At 45.8% G+C, this 23,616-nt stretch overlaps 4 non-coding genes across 4 annotated transcripts; 3 read left to right on the plus strand and 1 right to left on the minus strand.

The window, feature by feature from the left end:
• The first annotated feature begins 4,272 nt into the window (after positions 1–4,272).
• On the plus strand, positions 4,273–4,346 carry trnat-ugu (transfer RNA threonine (anticodon UGU)). Its single transcript has one exon. It is a non-coding gene; the product is annotated as a tRNA-Thr (tRNA).
• A 3,363-nt stretch (positions 4,347–7,709) lies between these two features.
• Positions 7,710–7,791, plus strand: trnas-gcu (transfer RNA serine (anticodon GCU)). Its single transcript has one exon. It is a non-coding gene; the product is annotated as a tRNA-Ser (tRNA).
• A 5,006-nt stretch (positions 7,792–12,797) lies between these two features.
• Positions 12,798–12,886, minus strand: trnap-agg (transfer RNA proline (anticodon AGG)). The gene is given in 2 exon segments: positions 12,798–12,833; positions 12,851–12,886. It is a non-coding gene; the product is annotated as a tRNA-Pro (tRNA).
• A 5,110-nt stretch (positions 12,887–17,996) lies between these two features.
• trnat-agu (transfer RNA threonine (anticodon AGU)) lies at positions 17,997–18,070 on the plus strand. The gene has a single exon. It is a non-coding gene; the product is annotated as a tRNA-Thr (tRNA).
• The last annotated feature ends 5,546 nt before the right edge of the window (positions 18,071–23,616 follow it).

Genomic DNA, 23,616 nt, shown 5'->3' on the forward strand with positions numbered 1-23,616 from the left:
GATTGCCTTGGCAACGGGCAGTTGCAGGGGCAGTCTGTAAACACCATGTATTGTTCAATATGTATAAATGCGTAGGCTTCAAGGAGATCTTGAAACATTTGCCTGAGGAAGGAGAAAATCTCCGAAAGCTTGTGAATTTAAAATAAAATTGCTGGACTATAACTTGGTGTTGTAAAATTGTTTACAATTGTCAACCCCAGTCCATCACCGGCATCTCCACATCATGACTACCATCGACACCACAAACTGCCGGCTCACAGTGGAAAGGATATCCAAGAAGATCGCGCATTTAGACACAGACATCAAGTTTTTACAGAGCTGCAAGAAAGCAGACAAGATCCCGAAAGGACTCCAGATCACGAACCCACTCAAGTCCACATACAACTCGGATTACGCTGAGAGACTCTGCCGCCGTACCTCTCGCACACTCCGCAACCATCTCATACACCAACTCTACAGCAGACGCCACAACCTCGAAACCAAGATAGAGTCCATACTCTCAACCTGTACTCAGGACACAGCAGACCAGCTACGTTATACCGCCAAACAGACGAGGCAACGGAACTACGCTGCCTACATGAAAACCAAGAGCAGGAAGCTTGAGAAACTCGGCATCACCACCAGCAACGACCAAGCTTCCCCTGGTACCACGGTTGCAACCACAGGGAAGTCTATTGTCAATTTATCCGACCACACCCTTCAACCAGACGAAATCGAAGTTCTCAGCCGAGGGCTCAATTTCTGCCCCACTACCAAAATGGACCCCACTAGTCTCGCGGCGGACACAGAGGAATTCATCAGGAGAATGAGGCTCCGGGAATTCTACCACAAACCCCAAGATTTCAGCAGCGAACCCAATGAGACAATCGACGATCCGGAACAGCAGACAGAGGGATCCGCGGTACAGCAACCGAAGAGGAAAGAGTCAAACTGGACTCCTCCGGAGGGTCGCTGCCCTCAGCTGGACATGTATGCTCAAGCTGTCAGGAAATGCGTCAATGCCAGATTCATCAGCCGCACTCAGAAGACAGTCCAGAATGTCACCCGAGCACAACGCAACGCCATCAACGCTCTCAAGACCAACCGCAACATCGTCATCAAACCAGCGGACAAAGGAGGAGCCATAGTCGTACAGAACAGAACGGACTATTGCAAAGAAGCATACCGACAACTGGACAACCAGGAACACTACAGACGGTTACCCGCAGATCCGACCAAAGAACACACCCACCAGCTCAACAAACTGATCAAGACCTTCGATCCAGACCTTCAAAGCATCCTACGCATTCTCATCCCACGTAATCCCCGCGTGGGAGACTTCTACTGCCTCCCAAAGATACACAAAGCCAACACACCCGGACGTCCCATCGTATCAGGCAACGGAACCCTGTGTGAGAACCTCTCTGGATACATCGAGGGCATCCTGAAACCCATCGTACAGGGAACCCCCAGCTTCTGTCGTGACACTACAGACTTCCTACAAAAACTCAGTACCCACGGACCAGTTGAACCAGGAACACTTCTCACCACGATGGACGTCTCGGCACTATACACCAGTATCCCCCACGATGACGGCATCGCTGCGACAGCATCAATACTCAACACCAACAACAGCCAATCTCCGGAAGCCATCCTACAACTCATCCGCTTCATCCTGGATCACAATGTCTTCACCTTCGATAACCAGTTCTTAACCCAAACACACGGAACAGCCATGGGGACCAAATTCGCACCCCAATACGCCAACATTTTCATGCACAAGTTCGAGCAGGACTTCTTCACTGCACAAGACCTCCAACCAACACTATACACCAGATACATCGACGACATTTTCTTTCTATGGACCCACGGCAAGGAATCACTAAAGAGACTACACGATAACATCAACAAGTTCCATCCCACCATCAAGCTCACCATGGACTACTCCTCAGAATCAGTTTCTTTCTTGGACACACGAATCTCCATCAAAGACGGGCACCTCAGCACCTCACTCTACCGCAAGCCCACGGACAACCTCACGATGCTCCACTTTTCCAGCTTCCACCCTAACCACGTCAAAGAGGCCATCCCCTATGGACAGGCCCTGCGAATACACAGGGTCTGCTCAGACGAGGAGGAACGCGATGGACACCTACAGACGCTGAAAGACGCCATAGTAAGAACGGGATATGACGCTCGACTCATCGATCGACAGTTCCGACGGGCCACAGCAAAAAATCGCATAGACCTCCTCAGGAGACTAACACGGGACGCAACCAACAGAGTACCCTTTGTCGTCCAGTACTTCCCCGGAGCGGAGAAACTACGCCATGTTCTCCGCAGCCTTCAACATGTCATCAATGAGGACAAACACCTCGCTATGGCCATCCCCACACCTCCACTACTCGCCTTTAAACAGCCACCCAACCTCAAACAGACCATCGTTCGCAGCAAACTACCTAGCTTTCAAGAGAACAGCGTCCACGACGCCACACAACCCTGCCACGGTAACCTCTGCAAGACATGCCAGATCATCGACACAGATACCACCATCACACGAGATGACACCACCCACCAGGTGCATGGTTCATACTCCTGTGACTCAGCCAACGTTGTCTACCTCATACGTTGCAGGAAAGGATGCCCCAGAGCATGGTACATTGGCGAGACCATGCAGACGCTGCGACAACGGATGAACGGACACCGCGCAACAATCGCCAAACAGGAGGGTTCCCTCCCAGTCGGGGAACACTTCAGCAGTCATGGACATTCATCCACCGACCTTCGGGTAAGCGTACTCCAAGGCGGCCTTCGAGACACACGACAACGCAAAATCGTCGAGCAGAAATTGATAGCCAAGTTCCGCACCCATGAGGACGGCCTCAACCGGGATCTTGGGTTCATGTCACGCTACACGTTACCCCACCAGCGAACAAATGTTATCTGTTTTTAATATAATGGGTCATTTGCTGGCTCTCTCTGCCTTCCGGATGTTTCTGCCTCTCTCTGTGTTTTTTTTTCTCTGTTTTTTTTCCCTGTTTGTTTTTTTGTTGAATGTGTATTCGGGGGTTCTGCAGGTAACACCTCTCTGTCTGAACACGGTGATTGCCTTGGCAACGGGCAGTTGCAGGGGCAGTCTGTAAACACCATGTATTGTTCAATATGTATAAATGCGTAGGCTTCAAGGAGATCTTGAAACATTTGCCTGAGGAAGGAGAAAATCTCCGAAAGCTTGTGAATTTAAAATAAAATTGCTGGACTATAACTTGGTGTTGTAAAATTGTTTACAACTGAATATATGTGTCAGAGTCCCCGCAATCTCCTCCTTTGCCTCACACAGTAGCCTGGGATACATTTCGTCCGGGCCTGGGGATTTATCCATTTTTAGGCCTGCTAAAACCGCCAATACCTCCTCCCGCTCGATGTTAATATGTTCGAGTATATCACAGTCCCCCTGCCGTATTTCTATGTCAACATCGTCCTTCTCCATAGTGAAAACAGATGCAAAACATTCATTTAGAACCCCTCCTACATCTGCCGGCTCCACACACAGATTACCATTTTTGTCCCTAATGGGCCCTATTTTTTCCCTAGTCATCCTCTTACCCTTAATATACTTATAAAACATCTTAGGATTTTCCTTTATTTTGCCTGGAGATTTGTCTATCTTTGATCTAATTATTTTCTCCATTGCCATTATTTTACTTATACTGAAACCCCTTGATTTATTTACAGTTTTCCTCATATCTCTGATATGTTAGGCTCATTTATTTCTGTGAAGAACGAAGCAAAGTAAATATTTAGCAACTCTACATTTCATGATTTTCAATTACAATATCACCTCCATCTGTCTTTAAGCGGCCCACATTACTCTAAGCCTCCCTTCTTTCACTTAATATACTGGTAAAAATCTTGACTGTTGTCCTCATTTTGCCTAAAAGGTTTTTCTCCTTTTCCCTGTTTGGACATCTTACGGTTTTTTATTTTCAGCACCAAAATGAACAATACTTTGCTGTAAAGTTCGTCTCAATAGTTCTTCACTTTCAGAGCGAGAATTGTCTAAACCGGTAATTTATTTAATATAACAAACATAAGTACACATAATCATCGGTGTATCAACGCATTGATGGACACACAAAGATAAACACAACGAGATATGCAGGCAGCATCGGGATGCACAGGTGAACGGACAAGCGAAACAGACAAAGATGAAACGGTCTGAAACCCAAACAGACAGTGACGGATCGCTGATAGACATTAGTGAGAGGAGGTGGGACTGAGTTATCATGAATGGGCGCTGTGGCTTAGTTGGTTAAAGCATCTGTCTTGTAAACAGGAGATCCTGGGTTCAACTCCCAGCAGTGCCTTGCGTAGCTAACTATTTTTACCTAATTTGTGGAATTAAGCGACAAAATGACACTTTGGAATTGGTGTTTGTTCAGGTTTGAGGAGGAAACGGATATCAGACTGACTCTTCTGAAACGCCCTTTCATTGTACAGACAGACTTCTCAGAGAATGTGTCAGCAACGGGTTAACTTAAAGATACGTTCTTGTTTCTGGGCTCGTTGGGGTCAGTGTATAATTCGCGATTTGAGGTTCAAACCCGGAAGTAGTCCTAATTTGGACTTCGGCTTGTGATCTTGACCTGCGGTGAAAATCTTTGCAAAGAGGAAAATGAAGACCCCAGATCACTCCACCTGAATTTCCAGACCCCGATGAAATATATCCCAGGCTGTTAACAGAAGCAAGGAAGGAAATAACGGAGGCTCTGACCATAATTTTCCAATCCTCCCTGGTTACAGGTGATATGCCGAAGGATTGGAGGACGGCTGAAGTTGTACTGTTGTATAAAAAGGGAGAAAAGGATAGATAAAGTAATTACAGGCCAGTCAGCCTAACCTCGGTCAGGCTGATGGTATTCTATTAAATCTACTCTGCACTTCCTCCACTGCCAATACAGGGAGGAGGGGACTCTTGACTGACAAGCCTCAGCTCTATCAGGAGAGGGAGACTGACCCACGCTCTCTCTTGCTTCTGGGATGTGCCACTTTTGAAAAACAAAAAGGTGAATTTCTCTATAACTTTTGAACGCTCTGTCTCACTGCACATGATTTAAAGTGTATTGTGGGACGCTGTGAGTGTCTCTGTACCTGTAAACTCTGTGACTCACTGCACGGATGTTTAATGTGCACTGTAGGATAGTATGTAAGTATCTCCGTATCTTTAAACTCTCTGTCTCTCTGCACAGGTATTGAAAGTGTATTGTAGGATGGTGTGTTTGTCTTTATGCCTTTAAACTCTCTGTTTCACTGCACAACATTGACAGTGTATTGTAGGACGGTGTGAATGGGATGAGGGTCTGTGGGGCGAAGTGTAGCCGATTGGGAGCAGCGCCCGTTTGCGGGGTGAGTATTGCACGCTTGACTTTCTCTCTCCCTTCTATCTTTCTTTCTCTCTTTCTTTCTTTCACCTCCCTCTCTCCCATTCTTTCTTACACTCCCTTTTCATTCCTCTTATTTCGTGCTTTGTCTTTCTGCCCCAGCACCTTTGTCTGTATCCTGTTTTTGTTCTCTCATGTGTCTCTGTTGGATGATCCAAAATTCAGACCCGCCGCTTCTTCCAGCTTTTCCTTCCTTCCACAATCATGGTCCATTTCATTGAGACTTTCCTGCGGCCTTGCCGACTCTAACATTCACTTTCACATTCTTACGCCTTTAAGTTTGCTCTCCATCGACCGCTGTTTCTCGGGGGCACATGTCCCGCTCGCACCAATGATCATTTGTGCCTTGAAACCAGTCGATACATTTCGATCTGCTCCAGAGACAAGCTCAAAGAAAGCAGGGCTGGCATTCGGTAGGACAGCGCATACTTTTCCAGGAAATTTCCATGGGGTATCTTGTGACACGGGGGATGTTAACTGAAGAACTGGGTTTTGTTTCCATGGTCGTTGGCGCTTTTCCCCGAGCAGTTGATGTGCGGGAGAGACGGACGGCGCGACATCGCTGCGAAAGACGACTGAAATGTGCATTTTTGGCAATCTGGGCGGTGCAGGAAAGTCGGAAATGTTCCGCTTGATCTTAATAGGTCTGTGGAAATGTCCGATTGAAAAGGAATGAGGAGAAATGAGAAGAGCGGCAATGGTGAAAAGGTGTCGATTACAGGAGTTTGGCCGTGAGCGAAAGGTCCTTTGAAAGCTCGGCGCGGAGGAGATTTAGTTCGGAAACGGCAGACTTTAAGCGCGTGGGGAAAGTGAAGTGGGAGCTTTGTCCTTGGGTCAAATTTGGTGTTTTCAGGAAAACAGCCATTGTGAAATCACAAAAATGAAAACAGAAAATGCTGAAAACGCTGAGCAGGTCAGGCAGCGCCTGTGGAGAAAGAACCAGAGGGAACGTTTCAGCTCTATGACCTGAATCATCAGAACTGAAGGATTTGCCATGTGCGTGAGTAACTTCGCTGTCTAAGATGCTGGCTTCCATCTCTGAATTATGTGAGCTTGAATCTTACTGCTGCCATAATTTGTAGAGTTTTTCATTTTGGCCGCCTCACCAAAAACACTTCTTTAATAAGAAGTGCTTTTCCGCATTGCTGATTTACACCTGTTTGCACAATTCAGCTAAGTCTGGATTGCCACCCAACTGTTTCTTGGACGGAGGTGTTGGGACTGTAAGATGTGATCTCGGCGAAGTATCAATCAATGTGCACAATGGCGCCCTGGTGAACCGAGTACCTCTTATAGTCAGTATAATATAAAAGATATGCACCATAATTATGAATTTCTTCTTTGCATCACACAAGGATTTATTATCAGGGAATGTACATGAGCAGGTCGATTTACGTCACGCTCCGGTCGCTTCGCATCGCCTCCCACAAATAGAATAGAATCAGAGAAAGGTCACAGCACGAAAAGAGGCCATTCGGCACATCGAGTCCGTGCCGGCTCTCTGCAAGTGCAATCCAGACAGAACCACTCCCCCACCCTTTCCCTGTAGACCTGTATTCTCTTTCGTTTCAAATACTTATCCAGTTCTTTATTGAACACCATGATTGAATCTGCCTCCATCACCCCCTAGGGCGCTGTATTCCAGATCCTAAACACTCGCTGTGTCGAAAAGTTTTTCCTCATGTCACATTTGGTTCTTTTGCCAAACACCTTAAATCTATGTTCTCTGGTCCTTGAACCTTCCGCCAATTGGAACAGTTTCTCTCTATCTCCTCTGTCCAGATCCTTCATGATTTTGAATACCTCTATCAAATCTCCTCGTAACCGTCTCTGTTCCAAGCAGAACAACCCCAGCTTCTCCAATCTATTCATGAAACTTATACCCCTCATCCCTAGAATCATTACAGTAAATCTCTTCTGTGGGGATTCGTTAGTAACATCGCCGAATCCCCCACCATCTACATACTAGTGGTCATCATTAACCAGAAATTTAACTGGACCAGCTACATCAATATTGTGGCGACAAGAGCAGGTCAGAGGCTGGATATTCTGCGCCAAGTGACTCACCTTCTAACTCCCTAAAGCCGTTCAACCATTTACAAGGCGCAAGTTGAGTGAGTTGGAATACTCATGTGATGGTCTTGGACCTGAAACGTTAACTCTGTTTCTGTGTCGAAAGATTCTGCCTGACCTGCTGAGGATATGCACATTTCCAGTTTTTATTTCAGATTGGCAACATAGCCAGAATTTTAATTTTGAATAAAGGGGGTTTCGGATATTTTTGCATGCGACGAGGTGGCCGAGAGGTTAAGGCGATGGACTGCTAATCCATTGTGCTCTGCACGCGTGGGTTCGAATCCCATCCTCGTCGTTATTGTGTTTAAGTTTTGTTTCTCCCATTCACTCCACCCAGAAGGTCTGGTGAAAGTCCCATCCTTCTCGAAACGGCAGACGGAGGGTTTTGCATTGTTTGCTGAAATCAGCAACAGTTCCTTCCAGGAAGGTGTTGAGATTGTGAGATTGTGAGATCGCGAAATATCAGAGTGTACATTGGTGTCATTGTAAAATGAGTAAATCTTATGGTCAACGTAAGAGAAACTTACGTCCCATAATTATGATTTATGTCCGGATCATTTCGTGTCTGTGTCTGTTTCAAAGGGATGTGCTGTCAGTCCCGGATCATTCTGTGTGCGTTTCACGCGATTTTTTTGATACCTTTTTCCTTCTGAACTGAAATGACGATCCTCTCTCGAGAAAAAGGTTCACCGCCTGCTTCGGGCAACTGGTCGGAAAAATAACAAAAACTGATGAGACCAAGTTCATTCTGCTGGGCTTCCATTCCAAGCTCCGCACTCTATCCCCCATTCAGACCCACCCCCGCCTGGACAGTATAATCTGCGATATTCATAAGGGAATGGAGAAGCAGAATGTCACGGTTATAATTTTCTTCGTTGCTCAACACTGAATAGCTTCAATTGTAATGATTCAGAAGGTGATCATAGGATCATAGAATCTTACATCACAGAAGGAGGCCATTCGGCCGTCGTGCCAGTGCCAGCTTTTTCGAAGACCTTTCCAAATTAGGCCCACACCCCAGATTTTTCCCAATAATCATGCAAATTAGTCCTCTTCAATTATGTCCAATTGCCTTTTAAATGATCCCATGGAATCTGCTTCCACCACCCTTTCAGGAAGTGCGTTCCTGATCTTAACAACCCTCTGTGTGAAAAAAATTCTCCTCAATTCCCCTCTAGTTCTTTTCCCAATTATTTTAAATCTATGATCTCTGGTTACCAACCCACATGCCAGAGGAAACAGTTTCTCCCTACTTGCTCTTTCAAAACCCCTCATTATTTTGAGTACCTCTATTAGGTCTCCCGTTAACCATCTCTGCTGCAAGGAGAACAATCCCAGCTTCTCCAATCTCTCCAAATAACTGAAGTCCCTCATTCCTGGTATCATCCAGGTCAACCTGCTCTGAATCCTCTTCAATCCCTTTTCATCCTAAAGTGTGGTGCCCAGATCTGTACAATATACTCCAGATGAGACCAAAACACTGATTTGTAAGGATTAGTATGATTTCCATTTTTTGTATTCAATGCCCCTATTTACAAAGCGAAGTATCCCATATGCTTTCTTAACCGCCTTATCAACTTGCCCTGTTTTCTGAATATGAACCCCCAGGTTCGTCTGCTCTTGGAACCCCCCATAAATTGTTCCATTTCGATTATACTGCCTCTCCATGTTCTTCTTCGAAAAGTGCATCACTTCACACTGATCGGCGTTAAATCTGTCACGTGACCGCCCATTTCACCAGTCTGTCCATGTCCTCCTGAAGTCTGCTATTGTCATGCTCACTATTTACTACGTTGCCAAGTTCTGTATCATCCGCAAACTTCGAAATTGTATTCCCTATTCCCACATCCAAGATATTTATATATAACAAGAAAAGCAATAGTCCTCATACCGACCCCTGGGGGATTCCACTGCATATTTCTCCCCAGTCAGAAAAACATCCGTTCACCATTCCTCTCTGCCTCCTATCCCCCAGCCTATTACTTGCCCACGTTACCACCGGCCCTTTAATCCCACGTGCTTCTAGTTTTCGAATAAGTCTGAATTTCTAAAATGTGTCCTGAAAATAACTGTAACCCCGTAATTTTATTGTTAAACAATGATAATACAGATATTAGGACCGGATGATAGATCGGGTTCATTCCCATTATCCGCAGGTGACGGGACCCGAGGAGGGGAAATCCCATTTCGGTTTATATTTTCCGAAAACGGAGACGGAAAATAGCAAAACTCAACCCGTCGAAATCCAACAATTGGACGAAGAACCGACAGCGTTTTCCCATCCCGGGTTTGCAGACCTGGCTGTTGAAGGAAGCCTGATAAGTCCATTAGGGATCAACAGCGAAAGTGAAGAAACGCAGACAGAGATAGATAGATGCATGCAAAGAAAAATAGTATAAATCTCCAATTCTGTGGTTGAGCAGAATTTAGGTGGCAGCTTAAAGGAAATTCGTCGCATGCCGTGAAATCTTAGACGTGCACAAAGAGCTGGATTCTTACATTATTTCTGAAAAAAGTAAACGCTGCCTGGTAACGCCAGCTCTTATTTATTTGACCATTTTAGAGTGGCGGTTTGAAGTGATTTCGAATCTCAGTGAATTTCAAGACCATGCTTGACCCACTCGTTTGGTCACCCACAGGTAGCACGCGGTTGTAGACTGCGCAGGCTTATCACAGGAACTCTGCCAGACTGCATGTTCCAGACTTGTATCCAACGCTACACGTGCAGCCTGCAGCCGTGTGTGGATTGGTGGTTGAGTGCAGAACCCTCGCCTGGCGACGGGAAACCAGGGGTTTGGTTCCAGGCCAAAGCAGCTTCCTTTACCTTTTGTATCTGTACCCATGAAATCGCCTGAATTGGGATAAATTCATGTGCCGGCTTCAATCTGTACAACTTCTTGAAAGATTATCTTCATTTCGTCTACGTTTCTTTCGTGGACAAACCCTTTGCATTCTGTCCTCTGGTGTTCAAACATGCTCGGCTGGAGATAAGTCAAACCTGCCTTCTGCACTTACTTCAAAGATGTGAGAAGCCAATTGGTGGTTTTTGACGAAAAATGGGGACGCAAGGGGGCTCATACTGGGATTTGAACCAGTGAAACTCCCTGAGCGAGAATCAGATCCAAAGTCCAACTGGTAACAGAGCCGTGCAGCCACTGTAAAATTTCGCTGCCACGCAGCCGATCCGCCATCCTTTCAGAACACCATGGCCATCCAAACTCGCTTTCTTGTACGATATACGATGTCGAGCAATATCAGGTTCTAAACTAATTATTTCATATCAACAATATTAGACTCTCTTTATCAAATTTGTTTTGAATGTACGACTTGTATTATCAAGTAACACTTTACAGAATGAATTACTCTGAAACGACATTGTCGTCTGTCTCGGCATCGTCATAGTTTACACTCCACCATAAGTACACTTTACTCAAATTGCTGCTTTCATTCACTATGAGAGCGAAGATCCATGAATGTGGAAACATTAGCTCCGAATTTATCAGTTGGGTTGCACCTTTCCTTTTCCTACTTCCTCAGTCTTTTTTTTCTTTACCCTTCTCTGCTATTTTTGCAGGTTAGATCAGCCATCGCCGTTCAAGGAAGCCTGAGAAGTCCATTGGGGACAACACAGAGAGACAAGAGACGGAGACGTGGAGAGATGGAGAGATGCAGGCAAAGAAAATAAAGAGTACAAATGTCAGGTTTTGCAATCCAGCAGAATTTAAGTTACAGATTGGGAGAGATACCTTCTTGGGTCTTGAAATCTTGCAAGAGAAGATTGGACACAAGTTAAAAGCACCGGCCTCGCTGGAGAATCTCTCATTCTGGGAGAGAGATAAATGCGGTCAATTAACTCCAATTAATCTATTTCAGCACTGAAGCGATCTTTAAACAGTAGCTCTGCGAGCAGAATTCAAACCTGGGCAGGAAAACCTCAATTGAATTTTGAGTCCAACGCTTTAAACACTCGGCCACCGCAGCTGTAAACGGCATGTTCGTTCAGATCGGATTCCAAATGGACACATGCTGCTGTTACAAACGCGCGCATTGATGGTGCTTGGGGTCGAATTCTTACCTGTTACGCTGGAGACCTTGGTTCGATTCCCAATACAATGCAGGATCATTCTGTAACAATGAGGAGCTGAAGAACAAAAGTATACTATTTCGCCCCTCGAGCCTTATGCGCAATTCAGTGAGATCCTGGTTGACATGTAACATAACTGCATATTATCGCCTTCGCCCATGTCCCTTAACGCCTTTGGTTAACAAAAATCTATCAATTTCAGTTTTAAAATTAACAATTGAGCTCGCATCAACTGCCGTTTGTGGAAGAGAATTCCAAACTTCTACCTCCCTTTGCTTGCAGAGGTGTTTCCCAACTTCACTCCTGAAAGTCCTGACACTAATTTTTAGGCTGTGACCCCGAGTCCTCGACACGCTAACGGGCGGAAATCTTTTTTTTTTCTATTTACCCCATCAGTTCCCTTTAATATTTTGAAATCTTCGATCAAATCAGCACTTAATCGACTGAATTCGAGGCAAACCCGAGTTTATGTAATCTCTCCGCGTAATTTAAAATGTGGAGTCCAGGCAACATTCTAGTAAATAGACGCTGCACTCCCTTCATAGCCAATATATCCTTCCTAAGGTGCGTTGCCCAGAACTGAAGGCAATACTCCAGGTCTGGTCCAACCAGAGCTTTGTATAACTGTATCATAATGCCTATCCCCTTGAATCTAGTCCTCTGGATATAAAGACCAACATTCCATTTACCTTTTTGATTATTTTTTGTACCTGTTCATGATATTTTAATGATGTATCTTCATGGACCCCGAAGTCTTTTTGGACCTCCACTGTTTCGAGCTTTTCACCATTTAGAAAGTACTCTGATTTATCCTTTTAGGTCCAAAGTGGATGACCTCACACTTGACGAAATTCATATCGATTTGCCACAATTTTGCACATTCATTTATCATATTAATGCCTCTCTGTAATTTTATGCTTTCATCTGCACTGCTTACAATGCTGCCCATCTTGGTGTCATCGGCAAACTTGGATATGTGGCTTTCTATCCCGTCATCTAATATCCGCCTGAATTGGGAAAAATCCAAATTCAGTTTCAATCTCCTCATCATCTTGAGACATTTTATTTGCTTCATGTGTATTGCGTCGACGAAACTTCGGCATTCAGTCCACGAGAGCTCAAACATCCTCCGGATATATTTCAGTTCCACCAACGGCAAAACTGAAAAGATGTGAGAAGACAATTGGTGACTTTTCATTAAAAGGAGAAACACATGCGGGCTCGTCCGGGACTTGAACCCGGGACCTCTCGCATATCACTCAATGAAACTCCCTAAGCGAGAATCATACCCCTAGACCAACGAGCCGTTGTTACTTTAGTTGTGCAGCCAGTGTAAAAGTTGGTTGCGTCTCACAGCCGATCGACCATCCTTTCAGACCACTTCGATCCATTCAATCTCGTTTTCTGTTCGGGTGGACAGCAATATCAAGTTGTACACCAACTATTTCCATTCACCAATATTAGTCTCCCTTTACCAAATTGCTTTCAAGTGCACGACTTGAGTTATCAAGTAAGACGTTTCAGAATTAGTTGCTCTTAAAATACATTGCTTGTGAGGATACTCAGAGTCGTATCGATTTCTGGCACGCTCTGTTCCCTTTGCATTGCAACCTACACATAGAATTGAATCATAGAAAGCTTACAGCACGGAATGAGGCCATTTGCGCCATCGAGTCCGTGCGAGATCTCTGCAAGAGCAATCCAGCTAGAACCACTCCCCTGCCTTTCCCCGAAGCCCTGCATTTTGTTTCCTTTCAAGTAATTATCGAGCTCCCCTTTGAAGGCCATGATTGAATCTGCCTCTGACGATCCGGATTCTTTCCCCTCAGTCTGGTTCAGTAATAACTGAAGTCGAATACATTTTAAAGTTCAGCACAACTTTAAAAGCAGGGTTCTTAGTCTGCAGCATTGATTTGGACACCTGATAGAGTCCCTCTATGCTGGCAGAGCAAGAACAAAAACATACAGAAATCCACACGTTTTTATACAATTCAATAGGGTTGGAACATACTTAACGAGGGTCAACACCAATCATAAGCCGGGCATAGGTTGCCATGCGAGGTTACATTATTTCCGGTCAATCATAAATCGTCCATGTGCTGATCATGCTGCTGTTAGACATCAAAGGGGATACTTCCTCACTTTCCAACTTGGAATGTTCTTCCCTGTCCCTTCTGTTCCTTATCTCCCAACCTGAAATGTCTTTCAACTTTGGCTAAGCTCGTGACCTATATTGATCTGCCATAAACATGGAGACATTCAGACCAGTCCTTGACTCACATCAAAGACCTATCATTGACAAGACAATGCAGGCCTGCTGACGACACAAACATATGGCCCAGCAGGAGGCCAGGCCACCTGCACCAATCTCAGTTACTAACTAATTAACCCTTTCTAACCATTTTGCATTCTGCTTCTTTGCCACGTCGGCATCTTAATATTTTACCGAAAACTGACCACGTAGGGATTCTCACCTCCATCACACCCTCGGGCAGTGCATTCGAGATCCGAACCTCTCGCTGTGTAAAAAAGTTTTTCCTCATGTCACCTTTGGTTATTTTTCCAATCACTTTAAATCCATGTCCTCTGGTTCTTGACCCTTCCGCCAATGGGAACAGTTTCTCTCCATCTTCCATGCCTCGATCCTTCATGATTTTGAATACCTCTATCAGATCTCGACAAAACCGTCTCTGTTCCAAGGAGAACAACCTCAGATTCTCCGGTCTATCCACGTAAGTAAAGTCCCTTATCCCTGGAATTATGATAGTATTTTTTTTCTGCACCCCCTCGAAGGCCTTCACATCTTTCCTGAAGTGCGGTGTCCCGAACCCCACACAAAATTTCAGTTGTGTTCGAACCAGTGTGTTATAAAGTTTCATCCTGACTTCTGTACTTTTATACTTTTGTACTCTATGCATCTATTTCTAAAGCCCAAGATGCCGTATGCTTTTTAACCGCTTTCTCAACCTGCCCTGCCACATTCAACGATTTGTACACATAAACCCCTCTTTGTTCCTCTACCGGTTTTACATTTGTGCCCTGGAGTTTATTTTGCCTCTCCTCGTTTTTCCGACCGAAATGTATCACTTCGCATTTTTTTGCGTTAAATTTCATCTGCCCCGTCTCCGCCCATGCCACCAGCCTGTCTATATCCTTTGAAGTCTTTCACTATCCTTATCACTGTTTACTACCCTTCCAAGTTTTGTTTCATCTGCAAATTTTAAATTGTGCTCTGTGCACTCAAGTCCAAGTCATTAATATATATCAAGAAAAGCAGTGGTCCCAGCACTGATCCCTGGGGAACGCCACTGTACAACTCTCGCCAGTTCGAAAAACAACAGTTCACCAGTAATCTGTTTCCTTCTGTTCGTCAATTCTGCATTTATGTTGTTTCTGCCCCGTTTATTCCATGGGCCGCAATCTTGATGAGAAGCCCACCATGCGGCACTTCAGCAAACACCTTTTGAAAGTCCTTATACACCACATCAACTAAATTGCCCTCATCTATCCTCTCTGTTACCTCATCAAAAAACTCTAACAGGTCAGTTAACCGCGATTTGCCTTTAACAAATCCGTGCTGCCTTTCCCTAATCAATCCACCCTCGTCCAAGTGGCTGTTAATTCTGTCCCGGGTTATCGTTTCTGAACGTTTCCCCACCACTGAGGTTAAACTGACTGGCCTATAATTGCTGGGTTTAGCCGTACAACCTTTTTTGGACAAGGGTGTAACCTTTGCAATTTTCCAGTCCTCTGGCACCACCCACATATCTAAGGATGTTGGTAGATTATGACCAGTACCTCCGCAATTTCCACCCTTACTTCCCTCAGCAACTGAGCATGCATCCCATCCGGACCGGGAGGCTTATCTACTTTAAGTACAGCCAGCCGTTCAAGTGCCTCTTCCTTATCAATTTTTAGACCATCCAGTATCTCAACGATAACTTCCTTTGCTGAGACTCTGGCAGCAGCTTCTTGGTAAAGACAGATGCAAAGTACTCATTTGGTACCCAGGCCATCCCCTCTGCCTCCATGAGTGGACCTCCTTTTTCGTGCCGAATCGGCCTCACCCCTCCTCTGACTACCCGTTTACTGTTTGCTTGCCTGTCGAAGTCTTTTGGATTCCCTTTTATGTTGGCCGTCAGTCTATAGTCATATTTCTCTTTGCCTCTCATTTCCTTTTTCACTTCTCCTCTGAACTCCCTAAATTCGGCCTGGTGAATTAACGCATAAAAAAAGTCAGCATTTCTTTCAGCCGGAAACAGAAAGTAACTGGTTGATCAATGGCGATTTGAACAAGTATTCGTCTTTTTTACAGAGTTGAATGAGTTTTGCGAAATTAATACAGTGAACTAATACAGTAAAGTTGAATTCCTGATCGGGAACCGACTCAGACGGCGCATTACTGCCCATCCCTGGGAAACAAGATACTATCGAAACTTTGACAACACATCTCAGGTCCCCCTACAAAGTCACAGCTTGCCAGCTGTTCCGAAATTTGGAGCCTGGACAGGGAGTTAAACGCTGGACCTTGAGCTCACTGCCCACTTTAAAAGTCTGATACTCTACCGACTGAGCTACCCAGGCTCGATACTACATAAGCTCCCATCGTACATATTCATGGGAGATCTCTGAATTATCCCTGCAGTTGTCGAACGAGGGTGAGGTCCGTTTGATAAAATTCTCAGTAACGTGTTGAGGAGAATCCTTGTTTCTGTTGAACAAGATGTAAGAAACATGGACAGTGAACTCGTGAGTTTACAATTCTTCTTGTTTGTGCCAAATGTCGTGTCATTCGTTAGGAGCAATTAAAATAGCACTTTACCCAGCGGCTCAAAAGCTGAACTTGTCCCACACGGGAGTTGGAAAAGGCCTCTCGATCTTTCAGCGTATTAACATCTGTGAGCTGAATAATTTCACCCGTGAAACAGTGAAACCAGGCAGCATATTTCTCTTCCAAATTTTCCCAACACGAAACTTCCAACCGATGAATATCGGTTTAAAGAAAAGAAGAATTGTGTGTTTGGTTCTTTAGATTGAAAGATCTTGTACCGGCCCCTTTGCCATATGAGCTGCCGCTAAAAGCCCCCTCTCCCCCTGTGAACAAGTAAACTGGCACTTGCTATTGAAAGACGGTAGGCCAGAGGAACCCAAATTCCCACATGGGAAAACTAAGAAGTCGATTGTTGACCTCCATACGTTTGTTCCACAAGAGCGTATTGTAAAAACGACTGGTTGTTAACAAGTTGCGTTATGGAAGATACCATTTCTACCTTGAACTCCGATCAAAATGTTCGGAGTAAAAGGTTTGGTTGTTTTAGAAGACGCTCGAACTCACAACCTGGTCATTTCTGGAGCCCATACTGCTATAAATAAGTAACGCACGCTTAACAATTGTGCAACACGAGAGCAGCGAACAACCGACAGCATCAGCGCTCCTGCCAAACAGCTTTATTTTCGGTCTCTCAATTATTATGATGTGGAGATGCCGGTGATGGACTGGGGTTGACAATTGTAAACAATTTTACAACACCAAGTTATAGTCCAACAAATTTATTTTAAATTCCAAATTTAAAATAAATTTGTTGGACTATAACTTGGTGTTGTAAAATTGTTCTCAATTATCACTTCGAGATCTTTCTCAAACACAAGCCTCCAATCAGGATGCGCTTCGTTAAATAACAATTCCTAAATCAAGAGAGTTTTGATCGATCATGACTAAAGTATGTACAATTTCCTCACCTGTTCCATTTCATCCCCTGGGGTGGAAACCATCAGCTCCTGGAGATTTGTCTATCTTTCGCCTCCTCATTTTCTCCATTGCCATCATTTTACTTTTACTGAATCCCCTTGATTTATTAACAGTTTTCCTCGTGTCTCTGGTATGTTAGCGTCATCCATTTCTGTGACGACCGATGCAAAGTAAAAATTTAGCAACTCTGCCATTTCCTGATTTCCAATTACAATATCACCTCTATCTGTCTTTCAGCAGCCCACATTACTCTCAGCCTCCCTTCTTTCTCTTAATATACTCGTAAAAACCTTGAGAGTTGTCCTCATTTCCCCTCATAAGTTTGTCTCCTTTTCCCTTTTTGCTCCTCTTACGATTTTTTTAGTTTCAGCACCACAATAAACAACACTCCGCTGTAAAGTTCGGCTCAATAGTTCTCCAATGTCAGAGCGAGAATTGTCTGAAGCCCTGATTTATTAAATGTCACAAATACAATCACACATAATCATCCATGTATCAACGCACTGAAGGATACACAAAGATAAACTCAGCGAGCAATGCAGTCAGTGTCGGGATGCACAGGTGAACGGACAAGCGAAATGGACAGAGACAAAACGGCCTGAACCCCCAACATTGAAGTGTCGCTGATAGATATTAGTGAGGAGGTGGTGGCACCATGTCATGAATTGGTGCTATGGCTTAGTTGGTTAAAGCATCTGTCTAGTAAACAGGAGATCCTGGGTTCAACTCCCAGCAGTGCCTTGTGCAGCTCGTTATTTTACCTAATTTATGGAATAAAGCGACAAAATAACAATGTGGTGTTCGGATTTGTTCAGGTTTCAGGAGGAAACGGATAACAGAATGACTGTTCAAAAACGCCCTTTCATTCCACAGACAGACCTCTCAGAGAATGTGTCTGTTGCACGTTAATTTCAGGACACGTTCTTGTTTCTAGGCTCGTTGGGATCGGGGTATAATTCACGATTTGAGGTTGAAAGCCGGAAGACATCCTAATTTGGACCAAGACTTGTGATCTTGACCTGCGGGACAAACGTTTGCAAAGAGGAAAAACAAGTCCTCAAATCGCTCGACCTGAATCTGCAGACCCAGATGAAATATATCCCAGGATGTTAACAGAAGCAAGGAATGAAATAGCGGAGGCTCTGACCATCATTTTCCAATCCACCCTGGCAAAAGGTGTCGTGCAGGAGGATTTGATGATTGCTAACGTTGTACCATTGTTGAAAAAGGGAGAAAGTGATAGATCGAGTAAATACAGGCCAGTCAGCCTGAACTCGAGCTGAAGTATGAATCGTCATTTAGAAAGGCACGGATTAATCAAGGACAGTCAGCGTGGATTTGTTGAGGGATGGTCGTTTGAATTGAATTATTTGAGGAGGTATCAAGGAGGATCGATGAGGGTAGCGCGATTGATGTAGTCAACATGGATTTTAACGAGGCTTTTGACAAAATCCGACAGGGCAGATTTGTCAAAAATGTAAAAGCCCATTGGATCCAAAGGACATTGGCAAGTTGAATCCAAAATTGGCTGAGTAGCAGGAAGCAAGCGGTTGTGCAGCAGAGCTACCCGTGGTGCCAGGAAGTTGGCTGCTGCTGCCTTCCCCTGATAAGTCATCCCCCACAACAGCATCCAAAGTGGCATATCTGTTTGAGAGGGGGATGGCCACAGGGGACCCCTGCACTACCTGCCTGCACCTCTTACTCTTCCTGGTGGTCACTCATTCACTTCCTGCCTGTATACCCTTTACCTGCGGTGTGACCAACTCGCTAAACGTGCTATCCACGAGTTTCTCTGCATCGCGGATGCTCCACAGTGAGTCCACCCGCAGCTCCAGCTCCGAGATACGATCGGTCAGTAGCTGCAGGTGGACACACTTCCCGCACACATGGTCGGCAGGGACACTGGTAGTGTCCATGACTTCCCACATCTTGCAGGAGGAGCATATCACGGGTGCGAGGTCTGCTGCCATGACTTGCCTCAGCTGAGTTACCCCTTTTAAATTACGTTGAAATTAGAAAATGTTAACTATACTAGGGACCTAGGTTCACGAAAAAAAAACACTATCTGCTATAAAACCTGCAGATCTTCCCTTTCTTATTACTTTACTTACAGTAAAATGGTAGAAATACTCACCTGAACCTACTCACCAATCAGCTGCCTCCCCTGTGCCGCGTCACTTTCTGACTGGTGACGTCACCCCGAACTGCCGCTGGTCTCAGAGTCTCGCTCTCAGAGTAAGCTCTGGTCTCACTCTCTCCGCACTGTTTATATCCCCGCTCTGGTCTCACTCTCTCCGTGCTGTTTATATCTCCGCTCTGGTCTCACTCTCTCCGCGCTGTTTATATCCCCGCTCTGGTCTCACTCTCTCCGCGCTGTTTATATCTCCGCTCTGGTCTCGCTCTCTCCCGCCGCTCACCGACTGGACTCTCGCTCTCTCCGCGCTGTTTTTATCCCCGCTCTGGTCTCACTCTCTCCGCACTGTGTATATCCCCGCTCTGGTCTCGCTCTCTCCGCGCTGTGTATATCCCCGCTCTGGTCTCGCTCTCTCCACGCTGTTTATATCCCCGCTCTGGTCTCGCTCTCTCCGCGCTGTGTATATCCCCGCTCTGGTCTCGTTCTCTCCGCGCTGTGTATATCCCCGCTCTGGTCTCGCTCTCTCCGCGCTGTTTATATCCCCGCTCTGGTCTCGCTCTCTCCGCGCTGTGTATATCCCCGCTCTGGTCTCACTCTCTCCGCGCTGTTTATATCCCCGCTCTGGTCTCGCTCTCTCCGCGCTGTTTATATCCCCGCTCTGGTCTCGCTCTCTCCGCGCTGTTTATATCTCCGCTCTGGTCTCGCTCTCTCCCGCCGCTCACCGACTGGTCTCTCGCTCTCTCCGCGCTGTTTATATCTCCGCTCTGGTCTCGCTCTCTCCGCGCTGTTTATATCCCCGCTCTGGTCTCGCTCTCTCCCGCCGCTCACCGACTGGACTCTCGCTCTCTCCGCGCTGTTTATATCTCCGCTCTGGTCTCGCTCTCTCCGCGCTGTTTATATCCCCGCTCTGGTCTCACTCTCTCCGCCCTGTTTATATCTCCGCTCTGGTCTCGCTCTCTCCCGCCGCTCACCGACTGGACTCTCGCTCTCTCCGCGCTGTTTTTATCCCCGCTCTGGTCTCGCTCTCTCCCGCCGCTCACCGACTGAACTCTCGCTCTCTCCGCGCTGTTTTTATCCCCGCTCTGGTCTCGCTCTTTGCCGTCGCTCACCGACTGGACTCTCGCTCTCTCCGCGCTGTTTTTATCCCCGCTCTGGTCTCGCACTCTCCCGCCGCTCACCGACTGAACTCTCCCTCTCTCCGCGCTGTTTTTATCCCCGCTCTGGTCTCGCTCTCTCCAGCCGCTCACCGACTGAACTCTCGCTCTCTCCGCGCTGTTTATATCCCCGCTCTGGTCTCGCTCTCTCCCGCCGCTCACCGACTGAACTCCCGCTCTCTCCGCGCTGTTTCTATCCCCGTTCTGCTATCGCTCTCTCCCGCCGCTCACCGACTGAACTCCCGCTCTCTCCGCACTGTTTTTATCCCCGCTCTGGTCTCGCTCTCTCCCGCCATTCACCATCTACAAGGCACAAGTCAGGAGTGTGATGGAATACTCTCCACTTGCCTGGATGAGTGCAGCTCCAACAACACTCAAGAAGCTCGACACCATCCAGGACAAAGCAGCCCGCTTGAATGGCACTCCATTCACTACCTTAAACATTCACTCCCTCCACGACCAGCGCACCGTGGCTGCAGTGTGTACCATCTATAAGATGCAATGTAGCAGTGCTATTCGATAAGGCTTCTTCGACAGCACCACCCAAACCCGCGACCTCTACCACGTAGAAGGACAAGAGCAGCAGGCACATGGGAACAACACAACCTGAACATTCCCCTCCAAGTCACACATCATCCTCACTTGGAAATATATCGCCGTTCCTTCATCATCACTTGGTCGCAATCCTGGAACTCCCTATCAAACAGCACTGTTGGAGAACCTTCAGCACACGGACTTCAGCGGTTCAGGAAGGTGGCTCACCACCACCTTCTCAAGGGCAATTAAGGATGGGCAATAAATGCCGGCATTGTCAGCGACACCTCCATCCGATGAAATCATAGATTTCGGAGAAAGGTTGCAGCACGGAAGGAGACCCTTCGGCTCAATGCAACAGCAATCCAGCTGGTCCCACTTTCCCATCCGATCGCCGTCGCCCGGCAATTCTTTTCCTTTGAAGAAATTATCCAGTTCCCTTTTGAAGGCCAAGATTGAATTTGCCCCCACCACCCCCTCGGGCAGTGCATTCCAGGTTCGAACCATTCGCTGTTTGAAAAAGTTTTTCCTCATGTCACCTTTGGCTCTTTTGCCAATCACCTGAAATCGATATCCTCTGGTTCTTGACACTTCAGCCAATGGGAAAAGTTTCTCCCCATCTATTCTGTCTGGACCCATCATGATCTTGAATACCTCGCAACCGTCTCTGTTCCAAGGAGAACAATCCCAGCTTCTCCAGTCTATCTACGTAACTAAAGTTGGTCATCCCTTCAATAATTTTAGTAAATCTCTTCTACACCCTCTCTAAGGCCTTCACATCTTCACTAAATTGCGGTGCCCAGAACTGGACACAATATTCCGGTTGTGGCCGAACCAGTGTTTTATTAAGTTTCATAATGTCTTCCATACTTTTGTACTCTATGCCTCTATTGAAAAGCCCAGGATCCCGTATGCTTTTTAATGGCTTTCTCAACCTGCTCTGCCACCTTCAACGAGTTGTGCACATAAACCCCCATATCTATCTGTTCCTGTACCTCTTTTAGAGTTGTGCCCTTTAGTTTATATTGCCTCTACTCGTTCTTCCGACCGAAATGGATCAGTACGCAATTTTCTGCGTTAAATTTAATCTGCCACTTGTCCGCTATGCCACCAGCCTGTCTATAACCTCTTGCAGATTATTACTCTCCTCCACACTGTTTACTACTCTTCCAAATTTTGTGTCATCTGCAAATTTTGAAGTTGTGCCCTGTACACGCAAGTCCAAATCATTAAAAAATATCAAGAAAAGCAGTGGTCCCAGCATTGACCCCTGGGGAACACCACTGTACAACTCCCTCCATTCCACAAAACATCCGCTCTCCACTACTGTCTGTTTCCTGTCCCTGAGCTAATTCTGTATCCATGTTTCTACTGCCCCCTTTAATCCATGGGCCACAAACTTACTGATAAGTCTAAAGTGCGGCACTTTATCAAACGCCTTTTGAAAGTCCATATACACTGCATCAACTGCATTGCTTTCATCTACCCTCTATGTTAACTCATCAAAATATTCCATCAGGTCAGTTAAACACGATTGGCCTTTAACAAAGACGTGCTGGCTTTTCCTAATCAATCCACACTCGTCCAAGTGACTGTTAATTCTGTCCCGGATTATAGTTTCTGAACGTTTCCCCACCACTGAGTTTACCTGACTGGCCTCTTGTTGCTGGGTTCACCCTTGCACTCTTTTTTGAAGAAGGGTGTAACATTTTCAATTCTCCAGTCCTCTGCACCACCCCGGTATCTTTGGATGTTTGGAAGATTATGACCAGCACCTCCACAATTTCCCCTCTTACTTCCCTCAGCAACCGAGGATGCATCCCATCCAGATCGGGTGACTGATCGACTTCAAGTGCAGCTGGCCTTTCAAGCACCCGTTCTTTATCAATGTTTAACCCATTCAGTATCTCAACTATATCTTCCTATACTGAGACTCTGGCAGCAACTTCACTCTTGGTAAAGACAGATGCAAAGTATTCTCTTTGCCCCTCTTATTTCCCCTTTCAGTTCTCCTCTCAACTTTCTGTATTCTGCCTGGTGAATGAATAAAAAAAAAAGTTATGATTTCCGTCAGCCTGAAACAGAAAGTTATTAGTTGATTAATGGCGATTTGAACAACTATTCGTCTTTTTGCAGAGTTTAATCAGCATTGCGAAATTAATACAGTAAACTATTTTGTAGAAGTTAATTCCCTGAAAGGGAAAGGGACCCGTCTCCCACACTGAGAGCATTTGCAGACGGCAGCTATCTTCTGAGGGTTTCCAAAAACAACGTATGCGGCAGAGTTTCTGTAGTGTCGTGGTTATCACGTTCACCGAACACGCGAAAAATCTCCGGTTCAAAACCGGGCAGAAACATTTTTGTGCTGCCTCCATGAATCGATCTCCTTTGTGGTCCCGAATCAGAGTCGGGTTCTTACTACCAGTTTAATATTTACATGCCTGTGGAAGACTTTTGGATTGCCT

The sequence above is a fragment of the Heptranchias perlo genome, chromosome 20 (genome assembly GCF_035084215.1).
Source record: "Heptranchias perlo isolate sHepPer1 chromosome 20, sHepPer1.hap1, whole genome shotgun sequence".
Lineage (NCBI taxonomy): Eukaryota > Metazoa > Chordata > Chondrichthyes > Hexanchiformes > Hexanchidae > Heptranchias > Heptranchias perlo.